At 36.7% G+C, this 23,811-nt stretch overlaps 1 pseudogene; it reads left to right on the top strand.

Moving 5' to 3' along the window:
- Nucleotides 1-765: 765 nt before the first annotated feature.
- LOC145111896 (uncharacterized) lies at nt 766-17,304 on the top strand (annotated as a pseudogene).
- Nucleotides 17,305-23,811: the final 6,507 nt, after the last annotated feature.

Genomic DNA, 23,811 nt, shown 5'->3' with positions numbered 1-23,811 from the left:
GAAGGCGTTTTCAACAGTGGGGACACCAGACTATATTGCCCCTGATCTGAAGTGTTTTTGAAGAAAGGACATGGGATGGAGTGTGATTGGTTAGTGTTGTATTAGTATTTGCTGAGGATATTTCACAAGATTTTTCTACAACTTTTGTTCTTTTCTTTAAAGCACTAAGTATTAAAAATACATTGTTTTTTATTTTATATATGAATCTTGGATACTTCACAAGATTCTTACATTCCTTTTACTCAATTGTATGTGTACAGCCTGGTAATCTTGCAACCAAGGTGAAAACCGTCTTCACTTGCCTTCTAGACCAAGTTGTTGTTCCATGGATTTATTGATTCTCATGTCCATTTGCTTTTTGGAGGACTCCAGGTTCTAAAATCCCTCACCTTCTTCATATAATATATATATATATATATATATATATATATATATATATATATATATATATATATATAACATTTGTGTTTTGTTCTTTTCAGTTTAGGGATAAATGCAAATCATAGCAACATACTTTAATTTATTTGTGCATTTCTTTCATCATTACAACATTATACTTTAAATATATTTATCTTACAAGCCATTAATTGTATTTTGAAAATTCTATTTTTTTCTCATCAAGTCTTAATTTTTAATGTACTTCCAACTATGATATCCTGATATTACACCTCATCATCCTGTAAGAAAAAACTAAATACAAATTATATAAACTCTAATTAAACCCCACTTAATCACATTTAGTCTTTTCAATCTTGACAGGTATGGCTTTCAAGAATGGATGGCCACATGGGATTGGCTAACTCTTTACCTCTAAAATTAGCAGGAGTTACATACAAGTAACATGCAAGATCCAGTTGGTGGAACTATTAGCAGAAATGAAAATGGAGGTATAATAATACTATATATGATTATTATATTCTTGGATTTATTTTGTAAACTCATGTCTTTTGAATCATTATATGCAGAACCTTCAGGCCTTATGATTGATTCTGCAATGAAAGTTGTTCTTTCATGCATTCCGGAAGTTTCTGTTGAAGAAAGAAGACAAGCATTGGATAGAGCTAGTAGGTATGCATTGATGAGGGGTGTCACAACGGTTGTTGATTTTGGAAGATATTTTCCTGGAGCATCACTAGAACATTCATGGGAGGATTTTGAAGTTTTAGTGTCTGAAATGACCATTTTACCCTTACATTCCAACAAATAGTTTACTCAATGTACATCAATTTTAACATAAGAGGATTTTAGAGGCAAGGGAAAATAAAATAGTTTAATGGTTAAATCAATAAAATAAAGTGTTGACTTTCTTGTTAATTTCAGATGTTTACAAATGGGCTGATTTATCAGGAAGAATGATGATTAGGGTTTGCCTTTTCTTTCCAATGCCAACATGGTCACGTTTGCTTGTATGACTTTACTTGACTACTAACTACTTCATGATAATTTTTCTATGTTTACGTTTTCTAATGAATTAAATGTTAACATTAAATTTGATGTTCTTGTTTTCTTTTTAGGATATAATACAAAAAACAGGACGTAGGCTGAGCCAGTGGATATTCTTAGGTGGTGTTAAAGCCTTTTCTGATGGATCCTTAGGATCTAACAGTGCACTTTTTCACAAGGTGTAAATAAATTTTATTTTTTTCATTGTTTTCTAACTTATTGTTATTAAATCAATATTATTTATGAGATAACATTTCTTTCATGTTTCTTGTAGCCATATGTTGATGAGCCTTGGAATATTGGCCTCCAAGTTACAGATATGGAAAGCTTATCTAATATGACTGTTCAATCTGACAAATATGGCCTCCAAGTATTTTTTTTTATTTTTTTCATTTATATTTAAAAATGTGGTTGTAAATATGTAAAATAACTTACTAGTTGAGCAATTTTTTCATCAGGTTGCTATTAATGCTATTGGAGATAAGGCCAATGACTTGATCTTGGATAGGTATAAATCAATTGTCTCAACATTTGAGTCATGGAAGTGCAGCCCAGTTTGGTGAACAAGGGATTGTTGCTTCAGTGATATTATATCATAGCTTGTTCAAGTCATTGTTCATATTCATAAAATTACTTCCCTAGACCAATTTTACTACCTACAGAAACTTTCATCTGATAGAATTTTGTTGTTTACATGTTAACAGAGTAATTGTGTCCTTGAATTCTGTATGATCATGAGCCTCTAAATAGAAAGTTCAAGCACTTTATATTCTTGTCAAGTGACATTAGATCACTGACTTCTTAATTTACAATCTGGATACTATAGGCTGAGACTGACAGGGAAGCAGGGGGAAACAAGGGTGTTTCTGACAAGCAAATCCGTTTAAAGATTTTCTCTCCTAACTCTAGTTGATTTACCTGGCATAACAAAAGTTCCTGTGGGTTATCAGCCCTCTTATATTGAAGCTCACATCAGAACAATGATAATGTCATACATTAAGACTCCCAGCTGTTTAATTATTGCTGTGACACCAGCAAATTCAGAACTTGCCAACTCACACGCCCTTCAGATTGCTGGAAATGCTGATCCAGATGGTATTTGACTCCATGCTAATGTAACTTATGATATCATAATCATCTCTTTAAAATGATATTATCCTCTTTATTTTTATAGGTTACCGAACAATTGGTGTGATAACAAAGGTGCAATATACATAAACCCAAGTTTTCATTTTTAGTCATTCCGTAATCCTATCTGTTGTCTGTTGTTAGTCATTTTTGACATGTTGTATCCTATTCATTTTATTTAGTTGGACATCATGGATAGAGGTACAGATGCCCGTAACGTTTTGCTTGGAAAAGTTATTCCCCTAAGACTTGGTTATGTGGGTGTTGTAAATCGTAGTCAAGAGGTAATATTTTTCTTCCTTCAACACTAAAAAACCAAACTTTATTATTATAGATGCACTTGTGGGGCTTTTCTTGTGTTATTTAATCTCACAACTTATATACAATATTGTTAAATAGGATATTATGCTTAATCGGACAATTAAAGATGCACTTGTGCTGAGGAGAAGTTCTTTTGCAGTCGTCCGGTATGACTACTTTTTTACTTTATTTATTTATTTACTTATATATAAATTAACAATTTAGCATTGATGAGATCTTTAGTTAATTTAACAATTTATAGTGCAGGTTTATAATGAGCTTGCTAATCGTTATGGTGTGCCTCAACTAGCAAAGAAGCTGAACCAGGTATTGTGAGTGTTTGAAGAATCTTTTTTTTACCCTTGAACAATGTGATATTTGTTAAAAGATGCTATAACATAATATTTATTTGTTTCTTTTGATTTGCAGATTTTGGTGCAACATATCAAAACAGTGCTACCAGGGTTGAAGTCTCGCATTTTAGTGCTACAATAGTTTCAGGGTAATTTAAGTACAAGATTTATTTCAAGGGTAATAAAGAAGTTTGTCTACACTCTACACTATAGACACCATGTGGGACCCCCACATAGAAATAAAATAAAATATATTACTATTATGGGTTAAAAATAAAATACATTAAAGAAATATATGAATACATTGCTATTATGGTAAAAAAAAAAGTAAAATAAAGTACATTGCTTGACAGCCAGATCATTTGCTGGACGATGCTGACTCAGCAATTAGAAAAACCGGGGTAGCGAGGGCGCAGAAAGGATCTTATTTATTTCATACACTCCTCACTAGCAATGCACTTGTTGCATTTGGTTCTGACCTAAAAGTTGTATATGTTGGTAATGATGCCCCTACTCTTTGTTAAACCTCTTGCAAGATCAGTGTCAAATACAATATTTAAGGGTTAGAAACAAGAATCAATTTTCATGATGTTTCTTGATTGTTTTCTACAGGGAATTATACAAAAATAGCATAAGCGACCTAATAGTCTAGCTGGATTAGCTCGATCATCTTCTTGGTTTGATATAAATGAGATATAATGGAAACCAGTAAGATATTTACTTTTATAACCGAATATGTTAAAGAGGGGTTTGTCTGTATAGTAACAGTCTTGTTTTCATAATGCAGGGGTATATGAGTCTTTTGAAACAATATGCATATACCTGGAGAGTGATCAATCTGTTGGGACTGACCCTAATAAGAACTTTTGGGTGAAATACAGAATGGCTGTTTTGAATCAAAAGAATCCTTCCAAGACTGTGTGGAAGGAGTCATCTATTTGTACAAAGACATGGAATAATTATGTGCTTCAGTTTATGAAGGTTTCTGATATGCTTGAAGCAGATGCAGGGTTTCTTGTAAGAGACACAGTTGTTTTTGTTTGTGAAATCTTGGATTGTTGCCCATGGTTCGAGTTTGCTGATCTTGAGGTCAGTAGTCTCTTAATTCCTTATCTTTTTTCATTCTCCTTTTCTTTTTTAGTAAAAAGTTTATCTTTTTTTTAGGTCAGGGCTTGCAGATCCTCTTTTAGGTTCACCTGGAGTTCCAGGAGCTTCAGAGATAAGCTTTTTACCTCAATCAACTATTTACAACTGGAGCTGCAATCATTTCTCAAAGCCTCTTCTTACAGCAACTGGAGCTACAATGGTGAAGTTTATTTTGATATATGTATTTTTCTTTTTGTTTTTCATTTTCAGCTGGTAGCAATCTTCATAATCCAATTGCTCGATGGAAGCAGTCAACCAGCAAGGAGGAGCAAATAGTAAGTGTATTCCTAATATTTTTGTTTATGAAACATAAGAAATGAAATAAAAAAGAAGCTTATTGAGTTTTTTTTCTATATTTTGTTAGAGGCTACTCCAAAATCAGTTTTGAAGCTAATGGGAATTCAAGGGCTTACTCTATTCCACTTAAAGAGTCATCTCCAGGTATATATATATATATATATATATATATATATATATATATATATATATATATATATATGACATGTATACATAATCCTGAAATTTCCTATATTTGGCTGAAAGCATGCAGATTAACTAATTTGACATATTAGTGCCTTGCAGCCTCTCAAAGTTCCTGCATTCAGGTTATTCTTTTAGGCAGGAAATTGTCAAAAGAGAATTTAGTCATTGGTTTCTTTTAATTTTGTACATGTTTTGTTTTCTATAATAAATATTATGCAATATTAGCAATGTGTTACATTTACTTACTATTGGAATGATTATTTGTATTTGACATATTAGTGCAATGAATTATCTTTATTGTTTATGGTATTTTATTTTCTATTATGAGACTTTTAATATGTTATTTAATTTGAAAATTAGTAAATCTATCAAATAAAAATATAATTTTAAAAACATTTAAAATTATGACACGCAAAAATGCGTGTCGTTTTCCTTTATGACAGGGGCTTCCTTGATACGCATTGCGTGACATAAACACGCGCGTCGTAAGGTTACGACACGCAAATGCATGTCGTCTTTCTTTATGACAGGGCCTTCCTTGATACACATTGTGTCATAACTGCGCGTCGTAAATGCATGTCATAAATGCGCGTCGTAAATAGACGACGCGCAAAAGCATGTCGTCTCTCGTTATGACAGGGACTTCCTTGACACGTATTTGCATGTCGTAAAAGGCTGTTTTTCTAGTAGTGTATATATATATATATATATATATATATATATATATATATATATATATATATATATATATATATATATATGGCATAACGTTGTAACTGTTATTGAACTCACTAAGCGTCGCGCGCTTATCCCTCTCAATGTTTTAATTATTGCAGGTGATAAGCATCCAATATAGTTTTGTACTGGTAGAAGATGTAGAATAGATAATATTATAGCTTTTGTATTTAGTGTATAAATTCCTGGGAAATTATGTATTATATAAAACTTTGTAAAAATCTTAATAGTCGGTTTGTATCCATTCTTTTGTAATAAGACCATATATGTAAAATAAGTTTATGAACATGCATGTAGCATATGTTTTTGAAGTAATAATATTGTAAAGTTTAGAAAGGGGTTCTTTCAATATATATGTAGAAGATCAAGTCAGTTTTACCGTTAGTAGGCCTCATTCACGAAGCCGGTCTATAAGGGGGGTATAAGGTTCTTGCCTATAAAATGACAGCTTAATGGGTGTCCACTCTCACCCACCGCTTCCTTGACTGGTGGAGGGTCGTTAGCCAAACGGCACAATCTTGTTACTTTAGGAAAAATGTAAATATAAAGTAACTAAACCTTTTATAAATTCCCAATCTTAGTTACTTTAGGAAAATGTGAATTTGGTGCTAACCCATGAAATTACACTTTGTACCTTACCAAGTCGTTAGTGGAGCGTGTGTGGTTAACCGGCACACTAACATGGACTAGTAAGAGTGGCAAAGGGTAACTTAATGTTTATCATAGATTGGTGGAGCGCGTGTGGTTAACCGACACATCGATTAGGTGATAAAATTAAGGGTACCAAGTTAATTTGCATGGTTATTAACACCTTGTTTTGTGATCCTCGGCATCCCAGTCACAAACTTGAAGGGCACAATCGAGATAACATGCCATTGAAAAGTTCAATGAATCTCAAAAGAATCTTGGAATTTCAATTCATTAAAACTTAATAATTTATTTCGTTTTTCATGGTGGAAATTGGTGAATCGTCATTCACCTACCTTCAAATATTTTGTAGCTTGGATTACGGCATCCCTCTTCCAAGTCATATAATATTGTGTTGGGTCCTAGACTTAATGTTACATTTGGGTGTCTTATTAAGTATTATTTATCTAATCTAAACTTGTCTTTCTTCTTTTCAGATGTCTTCCAACAATGCTTCTGGCTCAAACCCTACCGGCTCCTTCTCTCTCATGAATCTTTATGGGAGAGTCATCTTTGATGGTTCCAAATTTAATGATTGGATCAGGAACATCAGGATGGTCACTCGTTATGAGGACAAGGAATATGTCCTCGACAAGGAGCTGAAGGAAATTGATGAGTCTTCTGCTACTCTACAGGAAATCACTGACTTTAGGACTCATGAGAGAGATGCCACCAAGGTGGCATGTATCATGTTGGCCACAATGACAGCTGAACTCCAAAAGTTCTATGAGGACTTTTACCCTTTTGAGATGCACATGGACTTGATGGATAGATACCATCAGAGTGCTCGTCAAGAGAGGTATGAAATCATCTCTTCCATGATAACAACCTGAATGAAGGATGGTGAACCCATCACGGGGCACATGCAGAAAATGCAAAGGTTTGTGGACCGTTTGCTGAAGTTAAATGTGAACTTCCCCGAGGAGCTGGCTATTGACATCATACTGCACTCTTTACCTCCATGTTATGATCAGTTCCGAATGACCTATCATATGAACAAGGAGGATGTCACACTCATCAAGCTTCAAGGACTTTTAAAGACCGCCGAAGTGGTCTCAAAGGTAAGTCGGTTGTTACCACTCCTACTCCTACCACCACCCCTGTTCTGGAAATCAGGAAAGGTAAAGGGAAAAATAGGAAGACCCCTTCGAAGGGTACCAAGAGAAAGTCTCTTGATGGCTCCTCTTCGAGTGGAACCAAAGGTGGTTCTGTCACTCCCTCTTCCAACCTGAAGGATGCACAATGCTTCTACTGTCAGGAAAAAGGGAACTGGAAGCGAAGCTGCCCCAAGTACTTGCAGGATCTTAAGGATAGGAAAGTGAAACCCACCCATGCAGGTATTTACACTATATTGTCTAATAACTCACCACATACTAATTCTTGGGTCCTTGATACAGGGTGTGGAATTCACATTTGTTCTCATTTGCAGGGCCTAAAAAGAAGTGAGGATGTGGAGCAGGGGAAGATAAACTTGATCATGGGGAATAAGATAGTTTCACCTGTCACCAATATTGGAGTTTATTCTTTATTGCTTAGTAGTGGATTAGTATTAGATTTTAATAAATGTTGTTACTTGTCTGAAATGGCGAGAAATATTATTTCTTTTCATGGTTTGTACAAACAAGGATTTACTTTTTCATTTGATAATGAATGTGGTGGTATTAATGCTTTTTATAACGTTGTTCTTTATTTTAAAGCATTACCTTGTAATGGTGTATATGAAACTGTGTCAATTGTAGACAACTTAGGAAATAATGTATTGCATATTGATTCTTCCACTAGAAGGCTGGATTCTTGGACTCTTGGAGGCTGGATTCTTGGAGTCATTTGACTTAAAGTCAAATGATAGTTGCGAGTCTTGTTTACTTGGTAAAATGACAAAGTCACCCTTCACTGGTACTTGTGCTAGGGGTGAAGGTTTGTTGTACCTCATACACATAGATGTGTGTGGATCCTTCAGAACCGCCAGAAGGGATGCTAGCCGCTTCTATCTGACTTTTACTGATTATTATAGTAGATATGGCTATATTTACTTAATTAAGCATAAGTTAGAAACCTTTGAAAAGTTCAAAGAGTTTAAACAGGAAGTGGAGAATCAGCTGGGCAGGAACATTAAGATGCTTCGATCCGATCGAGGTGGAGAGTATCTTAGTACAGATTTCCTTGACTATCTTAAGGAATGTGGAATTGTTTCACAATTGACACCTCCCAGGACACCACAGCTTAATGGTGTGGCTGAGAGGCGCAATCGAATTTTGTAGGACATGGTTCGTTCCATGATGAGTCGAGCTTCATTACCAATCTCATTTTGGGGGTATGCCTTATAGACTGCCGCCCATATCCTTAATCTAGTCCCAACTAAAAAGGCTGCCAAAACACCTCATGAGATGTGGACTAGGAAAGCTCACACATTAGACCACATCAAGGTTTGGGGTTGCGAGGCTTTCGTGAGGCGCGAGACTCACGACAAGCTCGAACCTCAAAGTGAGCGATGTATTTTCAGCGGCTACCCACAGAAATCCTTTGGTTACCTCTTCTACAGACCCAGTGAAAATGTGGTCTTTGTGGCAAGGAAAGGAGTCTTTCGTGAGAGAGAATTCATAAGCCAAGGAAATAGTGGGAGGCAAATTGACCTTGAAGAGCTTCATGATTCAAGTGGTGAAGGAACCTCAAACCCTAGCAATCAACCTGAGGAGGAAACTCATGTTGAACCAACTGACGAGTCTGTACCTCTGAGGCGTTCCACTAGAGTTAGAAATCCGCCTGAGCATTATTATGGTTTCCATATTACTGCGGAAGGTGATACATTTATCAGTGATAGTACACTGGTAAATTTGGATGAACCTAACAACTTTAAGGAAGCCATGGCAGGCCCTGAATCTGCCAAATGGAAGGAGGCTATGGACAGCGAGATTCAGTCCATCTATGACAATCAAGTTTGCAACTTGGTTGACAATGTACCGGGTCGTAAGACAGTCGGGTGCAAATGGATCTTCAAGAAGAAGACTGACATGGATGGAAAGTGCACACTTATAAGGCGCGACTGGTTGCGAAGGGCTTCACCCAAACTCAGGGAGTTGACTATGATGAAACCTTCTCACCAGTAGCGAAAATTAAGTCTATTAGGGTTATGCTAGCCATTGTTGCATTTCATGATTATGAAATATGGCAAATGGATGTCAAAACCACTTTCCTTAATGGAAAGTTGGCTGAGGATGTTTACATGAATCACCCAGAGGGTTTTGTCAATGCAAAGTACCCTGATAAAGCGTGTAAGCTTGAGAAATCCATTTATGGATTGAAACAAGCATCTCGCAGCTGGAATCTTTGTTTTGATGAGAAAGTCAAAGAGTTTGGTTTTTCGAGAAGCGAGGATGAGTCCTGTGTATATGTCAGAGCTAGTGGGAGTATAGTTAGCTTTTTGGTACTATATGTGGATTACATACTACTCATAGGAAATGACATCCCAACTTTGTAGGAGATTAAGTCCTGGCTTGGGAAGTGTTTCGCTATGAAGGACCTTGGATAAGCTGCCTATATCCTAGGGATAAGGATATTGAGAGACAGGAGTAAAAGACTAATTGGACTTAGTCAGAGTACCTACTTGGACAAGGTGTTGAAAATGTTGAACATGCAGAATTCCAAGAAAGGTGATTTACCGATCCAAATCAATGCCAAACTGAGCAAAGCTCAGAGTCCGAGTATAGAGGCTGAGATAGTTGAGATGAGTCGATTACCATATGCTTCCGCTGTTGGCTCGATCATGTATGCTATGACTTGTACCCTCCCTTATGTGGCCTTTGCTTTGAGCATGGTCAGCAGATATTAGGGGAACCCTGGCAAGGCTCACTGGACAACGGTAAAGAACATTCTCAATTACCTGCGAAGGACTAAGGATTGGATTCTTACCCTTGGTGGGAGTGATGACTTGAGAGTAGTGGGGTATTGTGATGCTAGCTTTCAAACTGATAGGGATAATTTCCGCTCTCAGTCGGGCTGGGTCTTTACCCTAAATGGAGGAGCAATTACTTGGAAAAGTTCCAAGCAGGAGAAAGTGGCTGATTCAAATTGCGAATCAGAGTACATAGCAGCAAGCGAGGCGGCGAAGGAGGCGATATGGCTGAAGAACTTCATTGGAGACCTTAGAGTTGTACCAGCTATAAAGGAGCCTATGGAGATTTTCTGTGAAATCAATATTGTGGTTGCCTTAGCCAATGAACCAAGAGATCATGGCAGATCCAGATACATTGATAGAAAATATAACTTCATAAGACACAAGATAGAAGAAGTACTCCTCGTGGCAAAGAGGGTATTGTCAGAAGAGAACCCAGCAGACCCCCTCACGAAGGGACTGACTAGGGTTAAGCATTTGCAGCATGCGAGGTGCATCAGGCTGAAGGATGATATTAGTTTTACTGATTAGATATCTATTTCTGAAACTTGTAAAATGTAATTGACATTTTATGATTAAATAAAAGTTGTTATTTGTTTATGAGTAAAGTGTTACTATCTTGTCTCAATCGTTTACTATTGTTTCAACTTTGCATGTTTTGACTTCACTAATAATTACTTTATTCAAACTCTCCACAGTCAATCATACTTTGGAAGTAGGTATGAATCAAGACTGTCATGAATTGGGCTTGTAGATGTCTAAGGTGTTTAGACATAGCAAAAGTTGCTGCAACATTCATGAGTGCTCATAAGTTCTGAGTATTGGATTAAACCCACGCTCTCTTGTTCACTTCATGGAATTTATCTCGAGTGATCGTGAGACGGTAATATCATATAAGTCTTCAAACCTAGATATATGAGTTGTTGACTATGAGTTGGTTGTACATTGATTGTACGAAAACCCATCAGTAACTTGATGTTATAAAACGTGCCTTTGTGTATGATTCAACAAGTAGTTAGTACAAGCATATAAGTCGAAGTTTATCTATTCCTTTTAGTCCTGGGAGGATTAGAAGCGATATCTGGGCCCCTCGATGATTTTGTTTTGACCTATGTGTCGGGCCCGGTCAGAACCTAATTGACTTGTTCAATTTAGTTTTATGTCAAACAAATCGGAAATCAGGAAACAAACTGTTGGACAATAAGTACGACATTGATCCATGTATTTGTCCGGCTGATATCTTGAAAACAGAGGATTATATGATCACTTATCTAAAATGGCACTTGATAGTTCAACAGAGTTTTAAGATCTACGATTGTTGGTCGATTCCTGAAGTCATACTTACAACTATAGTTATCAGACTTATCCAAGTGGGAGACTGTTGGATAAGGTGTCTAAGTCCATAACTATATTTGGTATGTACTTGGCCCGACCCGGCATGGTCCATTTGGGTTGCACTTCACCGGAACAATTTGTATGGATAGTCTTTTTAGAATAGTATATTTATGATTTATTAATATATTATAATTTATAATATATTAATATGAAATCATATTATTTAATTAGTATTGATCAAGAATTAATTTGGAATTAATTTAGTGATAAAAAAGAAACTAATTAAATATGGACTCTTATATATATAGAATGGGCCAATGTTCATTTAGGATCAGCTAAGCTTGCATGGAAGTCCATGGATAGTCCATGGAGCTTTTAACCCATGGATCCTATGGAAATGAAAGGTCATGGGTATTAGGGTTTACATGGATGTAACCCTAATCTACCATACTATATAAAGAGGTCTTTGGCACTAGTATGTGAGATAACAAAGGTGGGCCGATTTCAAGAGTGCATCATATTCTCTCAAAGTCTTCCAAGTTGTTTTGGTGATTTGTGATTCCACTTGAGGCATTCACATTATTGGTGCTAGGCTCTTAGAGCTCCAAGCAATCAACCACAAGAAAAGGTATGTCATCCTACTAGTTTTTATATTACATGTACCCCAATCACATGTTAGTTAGGATGAAACCTTGGAAAAAGAAAGTTTGCATGCATATTAGACAAAACATAGAACCAAGGTTTCTAGGGTTGCATGCACGCCATAGGAGTGTTAGAATGCTCAAAACCCATCACTTTTGGCACTCATCCTGGAGATAATGATGGTAATGATGAGGATATGCAGGACGAGGAGGCTGAGTACGAGATCAGTGACGAGTAGGTTGAGGTTTTTGGGTTTGATGTTTTGTGTTTGATACTTATGATGTATTTTGATACCATTTATGTATACTGGTTGTATTTTGTTATTTATGATTTATTTTTTATCGTTTATCTATCCTTAATTCAGTCGATGTATCGGTTCAGTCAAGTCTAAACATAGTTGATCACGTTGTGCATAGGAGTGACTCAACTTCTACATACTGAATTATCTTGCATATTTTCTTATGTGTGATTTATATATGTTATTCAAGATTGGCAATTATTATTGGTTTGTACTTCTAGACTATGTATGGTTTAGCTAGGTAGGAAACGTTGGTGGCCATGACCATTTTGGCGTATGGCTATTCTGAAATCCAGCAACCCAATACGACACTTCTAGTCTAGGCACCACTCCAATACGTAGTCTATCAGTAGAATAATTAATAGTAATACTTTTATTTATAGGTTTGAGGACAAGCCTAATCGGAGTATAAGTCCTAAGATATAGTCGTAATTCCTAAAGAAATACTAATTCACTATAGCAACTAGCTCTGATAACAATCTGTCACACCCTCCCCGGCCGATGGTGTAAAATGTCGAGTGGTGACGGTATACATATTTCCCAAATCATAGAGTGCCATTCAGTTACCTTTTCTAAATGAATTCTGCAAGTCTTCATTCTGATAATCCTTTCCTGACTTGATCTTTTACTCTTTCCTGGGAACACATGCGATTTTTGAAAACGTCAACATGATGTTCGTGAGTGTACAAGTTTCAAAGTTTTTGGCTTTTATTGGGTTCTATCATTTTAAGAATCCTTTTTCTTTTAAAAAAACATTTCATAAAGTATTTTATCAACCCTAGCTTACTATATTTTAGGATATCTAACGAATCCTATCTTTTTAGGATATATTTATTTATCCTAATTTACTATCTTTACGAGATATCTAATGATCCTAACATATTTTATCTGGGATATCTAATGATCCTTTCTTATCATATCTAGGATATCTAATGATCCTTTCTTATTACCTCTAGGATATCTAACGATCCTATCTTAGTATTTTATTAGGATTTTTATCTAATCCTAACGTATTTTATCTACCATTCCAAGGCGTCCCTAATGGTAGTCATACCCTAAGGTGATCTAATGAATTACCATGAGCCCCAATAATCGACGTTTTTTGACTAAAAATTATGCCTCGACACGACGCTTCATCGGACGTCGAATAGTAAATAATAAGAAAGTTATCATGTCGAGATTATAGCTAGCAATCGTATAGATCTATACATATCTTTCTAGCCATCGCAAGATTAACGATTATAGGTATCTGGTAAATGTCGAATTTAATCAAGGCCTTTCTATGAATTAACAGCTCACTAACGCATTGACCTTAGGTATTTATCTTTTATCTTTTATCTTTTATCTAAATCCTTCCTTGGGATGTCCTATAATTATCGCAATATAAGTATTTTATCTTATATTTGATTGTTATAATCTTTTATCTTAATCCTACTTAGGGATTTCCTATAACTATCACAATATAAATCTTTATCTTATATTTGCTAATTATAATCTTTGATCTCATAATTATTTTGTATATATAAGTATTCATATATATATATATATATATATATATATATATATATATATATATATATATATATATATATATATATATACATATATATATATATATATATATATATATATATATATATGTATATATATATATATATATATATATATATATATATATATATATACTCTAATTATGGTTATTTGAAAACAGGATATTTGGGCAGAGTAACAACTAAGTACATTGCATATCCTTAAATTTGACCAGCATAACTTTTAGGTACTATGTTATCCTAGGGAATTGGCCATTATCACATTTAGGTATTATCTCTTCCTAGACTATCAGGCATCATATCTCTTAGGTATAATATCATAGCTTAACACTAAGCAGAGTATCTACAATTACATTATCCAAAGGTTTTAAGCTTTATAAAATGATTTGATATTTATAACGATAAATATATTTTGATTAAACCATTTGATAAGAATGTATCCCCTCCCACCCCCCCCCCCCCCGGTAAAACATTGAAAATAGTGAAAATATGGGTCGTGTACTCACTCTAGTAGCATATTCTGAAGCATCTGAGCCATTGCATTCAAAGCTTCGTGTCATCGAGATGATATTCGAAACGGCTAGAGACGTATAGAGAGAGGGTTTGGAAGATTAATTGGCATGAGAAAACCAGAAGTGAGCACCTCTATTTATAGTAGATGTGCGCGCGGCGCACTAGATGCATGACGTGCACTTGATTTGTGGCTTCATCCAGAACCTGCCACGTGTCACACTTCTGATGGTCCATGTCTCCCTAATCTTCAACGTATTTGGGTGTCAGGTGTGTGCGTCGGGCATGACGTGCACCCCTAATTCTTTTATACAAATTCATATCTTCCTCATATGAATCTTGTTTCTTACCTTCTTTATATATTTGTGTAGCTCTCTACTAGTACTACAACTTTCCTTAAGCTCGCGTTGTCAAATTTTGACTTTCGTCTTTAACCCGTATTTTATATATTTCTAAAAATTGTATCTCCTTCATACGAACTCCATTTTTGACCTTTTCCCTTTCAAATTCCTTATTTCACGGTTTACTACGATTTTCCTTTTAGTGATATTAGTCGAAACTCAACTGATCTCTATACGTTATTTTGAGGCTAATATCGTTAATAACGTGCTTGGTTCATATTTTTATAAAAATCATAACTCCTCCAATCGGAGTCAGATTCTTGCAACACTTATATCCTCAGAATCACTTTTTTGTGTACTTTCCAAATACACTAACCATCATATAACATTTTGGTCACTTGTTTTTTACCTTATTATTATTATTATCATCTAACTGATCATATTTTTCTTTAATATGAAAAGTTCTATCATTATCATCTAACTAATCATATTTTTCATTAGTACGAAAGTTCTATCATTTTCATTGGTTGATGCCAATCCTTTGTAACAATTGGTGACGGGAAATTTCCAATTGTTACAATTGTTGACCTTGCATCGGAGATTGGGTTCCATATTAGGGTGGTGTATGACACGTATTGACGGAGGAGGCATATAAGTCGAGATTTTCTATTCGTCCGGGTGCGTCACAAATGTACATAGATCTCCGACATAATTATTCAACTTGGTACATGGAGAGGTGCTTGACGTCCAGGAAAGTCAAGGTCGAGCATCAGCAACCTCATGGAAAAGTGGAGTCGTTGGGTATTCCTGTTTGGAAATGAGAAGAGATCATGATGGGTTCATCAAGAAGTTACCACAGACAGCGTGGGGGTGGATTTGATTTGGGTCATCGTGGATCGATTAACAAAGAGTGCTTATTTTATTCCCATTCAGGAGAGCATATTTACGGAGAAGTTGGCCGGCATTTATATCCAAGAGGTTGTGGCACGACATGGGGTTCCGATATCAGTAGTCTCGGATCGGGATATACGCTTCACTTCCAGATTTTGGAAGAGATTTCATGAGCAGTTGGGTACTCTTCTTCACTTCAGCACAACTTTTCATCTGCAGACTGATGGACAGAGTGATCAGACTATCCAGACTTTGAATGATATACTTCGGGCTTGTATGTTGGATTTTAGCGGTAGTTGGGATACGTATCTCCTATTGTCCGAGTTTTCTTACAACAACAGGTACCACACTAGTATTGATCTACCACCTTTTGAGATGCTCTACATGAGGAAGTGTCGGATCCTGGTTTGTTGGGGTAAGGCAGTCAGCGAGTCATGGGTAGCATGGAGGTGGTGCTCCAAACTACCGAGTTGATCCAGCAGGTGCATGAGAGATTACAGACCACACAGAGTCGACAAAAATACTGATCAGATTTTGGTTTTAGAACCTCTGGGATTAGAGGTTTCGGCTTAACTCATTAAGACGTTTTGGATCCAGTTCCCATGGCATGGCTTAGGCTTCCACGACGTGACGACTAGGGAAAACATGTATGTTATGTTGTTTAGGGGCCACGACGTGGCGAGTCAACTTTGACCATTGACTTTGACTTTTGACCTGCGTTGACTTTTGGTCAAACCCCTAGTTTTGGAAGGGAAGATAAGGGTGTACCTTATATGGCTGTATAGGTGGTGTGTAGAATCTGTATTCGCAACAGTAGGAGCAGTTGCAGTTGATCATCGTTTGTTAGGCGAGTCTCTTCACTATACTCGTGGGTCGAAGGCACCAATGTCAAACCATTGGATTATTGTTGGGTATATGTGTTGCGTCATTGGGCTTATTTGTTTTGTTCTTTTATGTAATCGGGTTTAGGACTATACACCCGTTCATTAATTATTAGGGTTTAGCTATTTAAGGTGCATGCATGCACCGTGTTTTGTGATCTAGAGATAGCCTTGTAACCCTACATGCCTCTACAGTAGCAATTCTTCATTGAGTTATTCTGAGGCGTGACTTTGAATCATTCAGCATATTTTGATCCATTCTTGTGTTCTTGTTTTCTATTACCTGTTTGAATCTTTCGATCTTTAGAAATTTTATCTCAACAATTGGTATCATAGTAGGAGACTGTGTAATCTATACGCATATCTTCTGTTGAAAGAAGTTGTTTAGGGTTTACGCTATTACTGGATCTGGTGTCAGCCGTCATCATCGTTTGCTCATCTGTTGATGCTGATTTTGATCTTAAATTACCCTAATCTTGTTTACACATGTGATTCATACAGGTTTTAATCCATATACAGACATGCATTCTGACGATTCTCGCGTTAACTCAATAAATATCTCAAGTGGTATTGGATCCACAACAAGGATTCCTATCCTCTTTCCCAATGAATATGAAGTTTGGGCGCTGCATTTTGAAGATAACCAACTTTTTCTTGAAGTTTTAGATCCAGTGAATATGGCTATCTGATCTGGGAAGCCATCACTGTTGGAGCATTTGTTCATACTAGAACTAGGAGAACCATTAAAACTCAAAAAGAATATAACCAACTTCTTCTTGAAGTAAAGGAAGTTCCGCAAGATGAGAAAGAAAAGTTAATTAGCAACGTCAAGGCTATGAGAATTATCAGGTTTGCCCTACCACCAGACACCTTTCGTTTGGTTAGCTCATAGGATACAACAAAAGGTATCTGGGATAGACTTAAGGAACTGTACACTACTGATGCTGATTTAGAACATTCTACTCAGACTCAACTGCTTTCATAGTTTGGTGAATTTATGCAAAAGCCTGAAGAAAGTCTGGAACAATCTGCTAATCGCTATAATCTTTTTCTTAATAGGATGATGAAGCATAAGATTAGATGAGAACTCATCGAGAAAAAGCTCACATTCATGAACGGACTTAGACCTGAGTGGAAGGCTATAGTTTCAACTGTAAAAGATCATGAGCAGTTCAAGAATTACTCGTTGGCAATATTTGTTGGAATTCTCAAATCACATGAAGCTGAAGTGACGAAAGGAGCGAAGATTGTGTTTGGAATGGGTTCACTTGCTCTCATCGCAAAAGGTAAGAAGGTTGAAGAAGATGATGATTTGGAGTTTGAGCTTTCTGATTGTGAACTGTCTAAAGAAGAGTTCGCAATGATGGTGTCAAACCCAAAAAGGTTTGCAAAAAGGAACTTCAACTGGAACAAGAACCAAATTGGCAAAGAAGTTATAGCTCAGAGAATATGAAAGTGGAAAATGCAAACAATTCTCAAAAGGAAGAGGACAAGAAGGAGATGAAAGTTGTGGGTGACTCTGGCTATGACTGCAATTATTGTCATGGCAAAAACCACTTAGCCAAGGATTGCATGTTGCGAAGGCTAAATGAGAAGAAGGAACGAGAAGATGATGAAGCATACCATCTCCAAAATCTGGAGGAGATTAAGAAGAAAAAGAGTGTTGATAACACCATGCCTGCTTTGATTGTGCAGGAAAATTTTGATGAAAATGAATTTGGAGGCATGGAGGTCTGTTCAACCGATTCTGAAGATGAAGAGGTTCGCAGACCTGCTCTTGGTAAGAGTTTTGTTGCGAAAGAAGAGAGTTTGCTTCTTGGAGGTAGATGCTTGATGGTGAAGAGCGATGTATCACAGATGCGAGGCTATACTACTAATAGCGTTATGGAGTGGATAATGGACGTGGGTGTGACAACCCGAATTTTTTTACCTTGTAAGTCCATCCATTCAATTCAACCGAGTGTCAGACTCATTTCTGCTATCCTTTAGCATTGTTTAGAGTCTGTTTAAGGGTTCAAAGCTCAGTACATTCAAGTTATGGGTTTAGGGAAGTACATTCCGTACACATGAGTGTACGGCCGTACACCCATGTTGGTCGTACACCCTTGCCCATATACAAGCTATCCCCTCCATTTCTAGTCATTTCTCACACTCCTCACTCAAGAAATCGGATTCTCTCTCAAGTATCATCGAGTTCTTTATCCTAGATCTTCAAAAACATAAGTGATTCTTCCATCCTTGTGTTGTTATCCTTCTTAATCATGTATCACCCTTTTATTTCATCCATGGAAATCATATTTTTGGGTAGATCTTCAAGATCTTCATCTTTCACATAAGAACACCAAGAACACACACTTGTTCTTGGTGGCCGTGAACCCTCCTTGAGCCTCCAAATCATAAGTATCCTTTCCCTATGCTTAGTACACGTTAAGATCTCTTGTTAAACACCTTAGAAACGACCATTTTGCAAGAACAAAAGGAGTGTACGGCTGTACACCCTTGTATGGTCGTACACACCTCAAAACACTCCAAAAGGACCTCCAAAGTGAGAACCTAGTTCATATTCTTGATGAGAAATCGACCCACTAGCTTCCCCATAGATCAAATCACCCCTTTTACATGTTTCGTTCATGGGTGTACGGCCGTACACTCCATGGCCGTACACTCATGGACGTACACACATAGTGACCGTACACCCCTAGCCGTACACTCTCTTGTATGGTCGTAGACCCCTTTTAGTCAATCACATGTGATTGTAACACTTAGTTTCAAGTGTTTCCTAGTCCCTAAGGGTGTTTCCTTGCATGTTAGTTGTCCAAAACACTAATTACATGCCTATATATTCTATTATATGTCATTTAGGACTCGTTGTGTCTCGGGAATTCATTCGTGGAACTCCCCATCCTTACGCGAACTTTAAATCGAATCAAACACATAAGGTGAACTTATGAATTATGAAATAAAACATATTATTTTATAAGGATTCATGTTAATAACAAAAAGGGTTTTCATGGTATTATTCGTGGATTCGTTGAGAGAACTACAGTGTGAGACGCCTTGTAACCAGAGTCTCCTGGAGGGAGAGCGTGAGTTTGTGTATAGATCTATACGGGAGTGACAATCTCGCACCCTGACTATTAGCTACAGTCAACCGAGGGTGACAAACATCATTTTTATCGACGTACGTCTAAGTACGACGTATTGTTGATCGTCCATAGTATGGTTATAAGAATCCGTAGGTGAAACAACGACTCATCCACATAATAATGTACTTATCAATCAGTCATCAGGGTTAGTAACTATGTGATGACTTAGTATGTACATCAGGGTATTATGAAATTAACATCCGACTTGCTGTGGGATGTGTGATTTCCGCCTCAATTCCTCTTCCTTGTTTGGTTGTGGGCTTAGGGCAGAATCACCCAATCGACTGTTTGTTCGATCTAAATTTCTATGACTCGTATGTACTAAGTGATCACAGGAGGGTATTAACAACACTTTCAGGATATAGGATACCACGTTTTTAACCTGTTTTATTTATGTAATAAGACTAATATACAATGCTTAAACAATACAAGTATGGTAGATACTTGTACTCTTCGATTTGGACTAGATAATTCAATAACTTACATCTAGGGAAAATATGGGATTTTCCAGGATAAACATCAGTATTTTATAAACAACCGGTTTATCATTTCATTCATAAATATTCATTGTTAATTCTATAACTTCTTAGTTTATGCATCCAGGCTATGTATGAAGAATATCCGATAGACCATGGAATGTGTGGTTTCCGCCTCATTTTCTGTTCCTTGTTTGGTTGTGGACTTAGGGCAGATCCACACAATCAATCGTCTATTCGATATTGGTTTATACCTACCTAGTATGAGCTAAGTACTTATAAAAAGGAATTGGTTAATCATGCATTCAATAAGAAAATAATGGATTTTCTTGAGGAACACTTTCAATAGATATCAAAGGATCAATACAGTTAACTTTGTAAGTATCTAGTGAATACTTCAGGATTATGTTCATGAGGATCCGACAACTAGTGGGATGTGTGATTTCCGCCTCATTTCTTGTTCCTTGTTTGGTTGTGGGCTTGGGGCAGAACCACACAATCGACTGTTTGTTCGATCTGGATTGTATATGATTTGTATACACTAAGTACTCGCAGGAGGAACTTGTAAGAATCATTTTTACTTAAGGTTTATACATTAGAAAAATTAGATTTTCTGGAGAAACATAATGCACTTTTCGAAAGAACAAAGAATTGTTTTCCAAAACTAAACACTTATGAACTCACCAGCTTTATGCTGATACTCTTTCAAAACCTACTTGTATTGTCAGGACTTTAGTAGCCAGGTACACGCCCGGATTCAAGAAGACGGAGCATAGTAGCCTCGAGTCGTTACTTGTTATTTACTTTTGGAGTCAATCGTGTATGATTCAAATGTAATGTAATGTAATCACTATACTATTAATACAATGGTTGTTGTTGCTTTGATTACTATTATTCAATTGTTGTGATACTATACATGACGTCCTCCGCCCCCGAACGTTTCTGCCGTTTCGGTTTCGGGGTGTGACAGATTGGTATCAGAGCATTGTTTATAGTGAACTTAGTATATCAACCAGTAAAAGATATACAACTATAAATACAATGGGGCCGGAGTGCTCTGACTAAAAGTATACTTTTAAAATATAAGTATTTTACGATAAGTATACTAATAAGCATACATACTAAGAACAAGTATCACAATAAGAACAAAACGAATAAAAGTATTTAGATGTTGGACACTACAGTCAAACCTAAGCAGTTATGTAATCATATCTGGAATAAATATAACCTGATCAACTATATTTATTCGAGATACGACTAACATGTGTTTGGGAGTGATGGTGGTGTTACAACGAGCCTAAAACTTACCTAACTCCATATACAAAAGTATCCTTAGAACAAAACATAAAGATAAAATACTATAGGAGTATTTTAGGCACTATAACAAACTTGAATGAGAACTAAAAGACCTTTACTGGCAGGTCTATAGTTACGAAGTGCATATTTCCAGGGTTATATATAATTGGGATCTTATAGACTCAGAATTGGTGATCTACGCTCTACTACCTGTTCCTTGTTTGGTTGTGGTTTTAGAGTAGGATCACCTATTCGAAAGTCTATTTGATCTTGGTTATATACAGCTTGCATGCACTGCTTGACTATAGGAGGACCCAGTTTGGATCATCAACAACTACAGAAGAAATATTCTACTTAATCTCATAAGATTCTTTAGACATCCCCATTCTTGCACGAACAACCTAGATATAGATAGCCACTCCAACTGCCAACAGAGAAGTCAATGAGGAATAAGAGAGGGTTCGTAAAGTGGATTCTGACAAGGAATCATACGAGGAGGCAAATCTTCCATCGGGAGGTGATGGAGATCTGTGGTAGAACCCGAAGCATGAGCTACAGTGAATAGAAAAAACTATAGGAAAGTTCAGAGACAACAAACCCTCCCAGCTGAATTCAGGACCATCATAACTAGGACAGAAACCCCTCTCGAGGCGCGCAAGGTGGTAGAGCACCATATACGTCATACGAATAAGTAACTAACTAATATGATCTAGTGAGTTAGTGATTACTTCTCAAATTCATAAGTCTATTTTATGTATACTTTATTATGAATTGTTTTCAAATCTTTTCGAAAGTTAGAAAATGATATCCATCAATCGAAGGTAACCTAGTTCGGATGACACTCGGTTTCTAACCATTCTAGAAACTTACTTTTATTCTTACTAGGACTGCATCATAGGGATGTAGGTCGAATCATTGAGAACCAGACAACAAAACGAAAAAATTTCATGCATATATAAACGTTTAGAATACATCTAGAGGAAACCATTGTTGCTCACGAGCTCATTTTTTCATCGTGTAGCAGAATCATGCCTCCGAAGAAACGTAACCAACCCACCAGTAAAACACCAATCCTTCAGATGGATCCAGCTACGTTTCAAGCTGCAGTCACAACAGCCGTAGCAGCTGCCATGGCTCTCCTTAATACTAACAACGCAAATGTTAGTGGAAATGTAAACGACAATCCCGATCGTGGTGATAACCAATTTCAACAACAAGTGCCCACTAGTAAGGACACACCGGACTTCAAACCTAATATCCTGAAATGAAAGTTCGAGAACGAGAAAGGGAGTTGTTCAACTCAAGGACCTACTGAAAGGCAATGAACTGGCGCAGTCAATACCCCCATCAACCCTGCTATCCCAACACCAACCACACCATACTTGGGAAACCTCCCATACTGCAGCAAATGCAACTACCATCATCATGGAGTCAGCCGAGTGCTGCATTGCCTTAGATGCAACATGAAGGGACACACCGCCCACGTCTGTAGGACCCCAGTCGAGTCCATCACTTCAACTACCAGTGTTAGGGCTAGTCCAAGATGTCACCTCTGTGGTGAAGTAGGACATTTCAAGAAGGACTGTCCAATAGAAAAGAACGACGGGGAGGCAGGAGGAGTTTGACCCCAGAGAATGGGGAAGCATCAAAGAACCCTGCTATATTTTGGTAAGCTTCTAAACCCCAATAATTGTTTATAATTATGATTACTCTCTCGTTCAAATTAAATCACAACATTCATATAAAATTTGAAGCCCTAATAGGTAAGCTATGATGGTTTAGTGTATGCACTAGGGTCGATTATAATTAAGATTTGTAGACTTAGAGTGAGTGATCCCGCCTCATTTCATGTTCCTTGTTTGGTTGTGGATTTAGGGCAGGGTTACTCAGTCAAAGGTCTTACCAATCTTAATTATACATGACTTGTATACACCAAGAGATTATAGAGAGACCTAGTAAGAATCATTTCATAAAAAGTCCATAATTTCAAAAGTATCAGAACCCTCGTATTAGTAGTACCCGCCAACTTAGAATCAAAATAGAAAGCACCAGAAACATACACCTAGAGGCACCAATGTTCTAACAAAATGCTCCTTCCAAACTAACTTAACACGCGATCCTACGATGTCATTCCGCTTAGTCCGACTAAGTCTACGTCATACCAAACCCACATGCCACCGAGGAGACCCTTTTCCTTAAACCGATCGAATACCAAAACTCTCATCACTCATAACGACAAACTAGATGCGAACCTCAGAATTATCTCTCGCTTCAAACC

Source organism: Lactuca virosa, chromosome 5 (genome assembly GCF_052849685.1).
Source record: "Lactuca virosa cultivar CGN04683 chromosome 5, Lactuca_virosa_CGN04683_v6, whole genome shotgun sequence".
Taxonomy (NCBI): Eukaryota; Viridiplantae; Streptophyta; class Magnoliopsida; order Asterales; family Asteraceae; genus Lactuca; species Lactuca virosa.
Note: the sequence above shows the minus strand (reverse complement) of the source record. Positions and strands in the feature narration are given on the sequence as shown.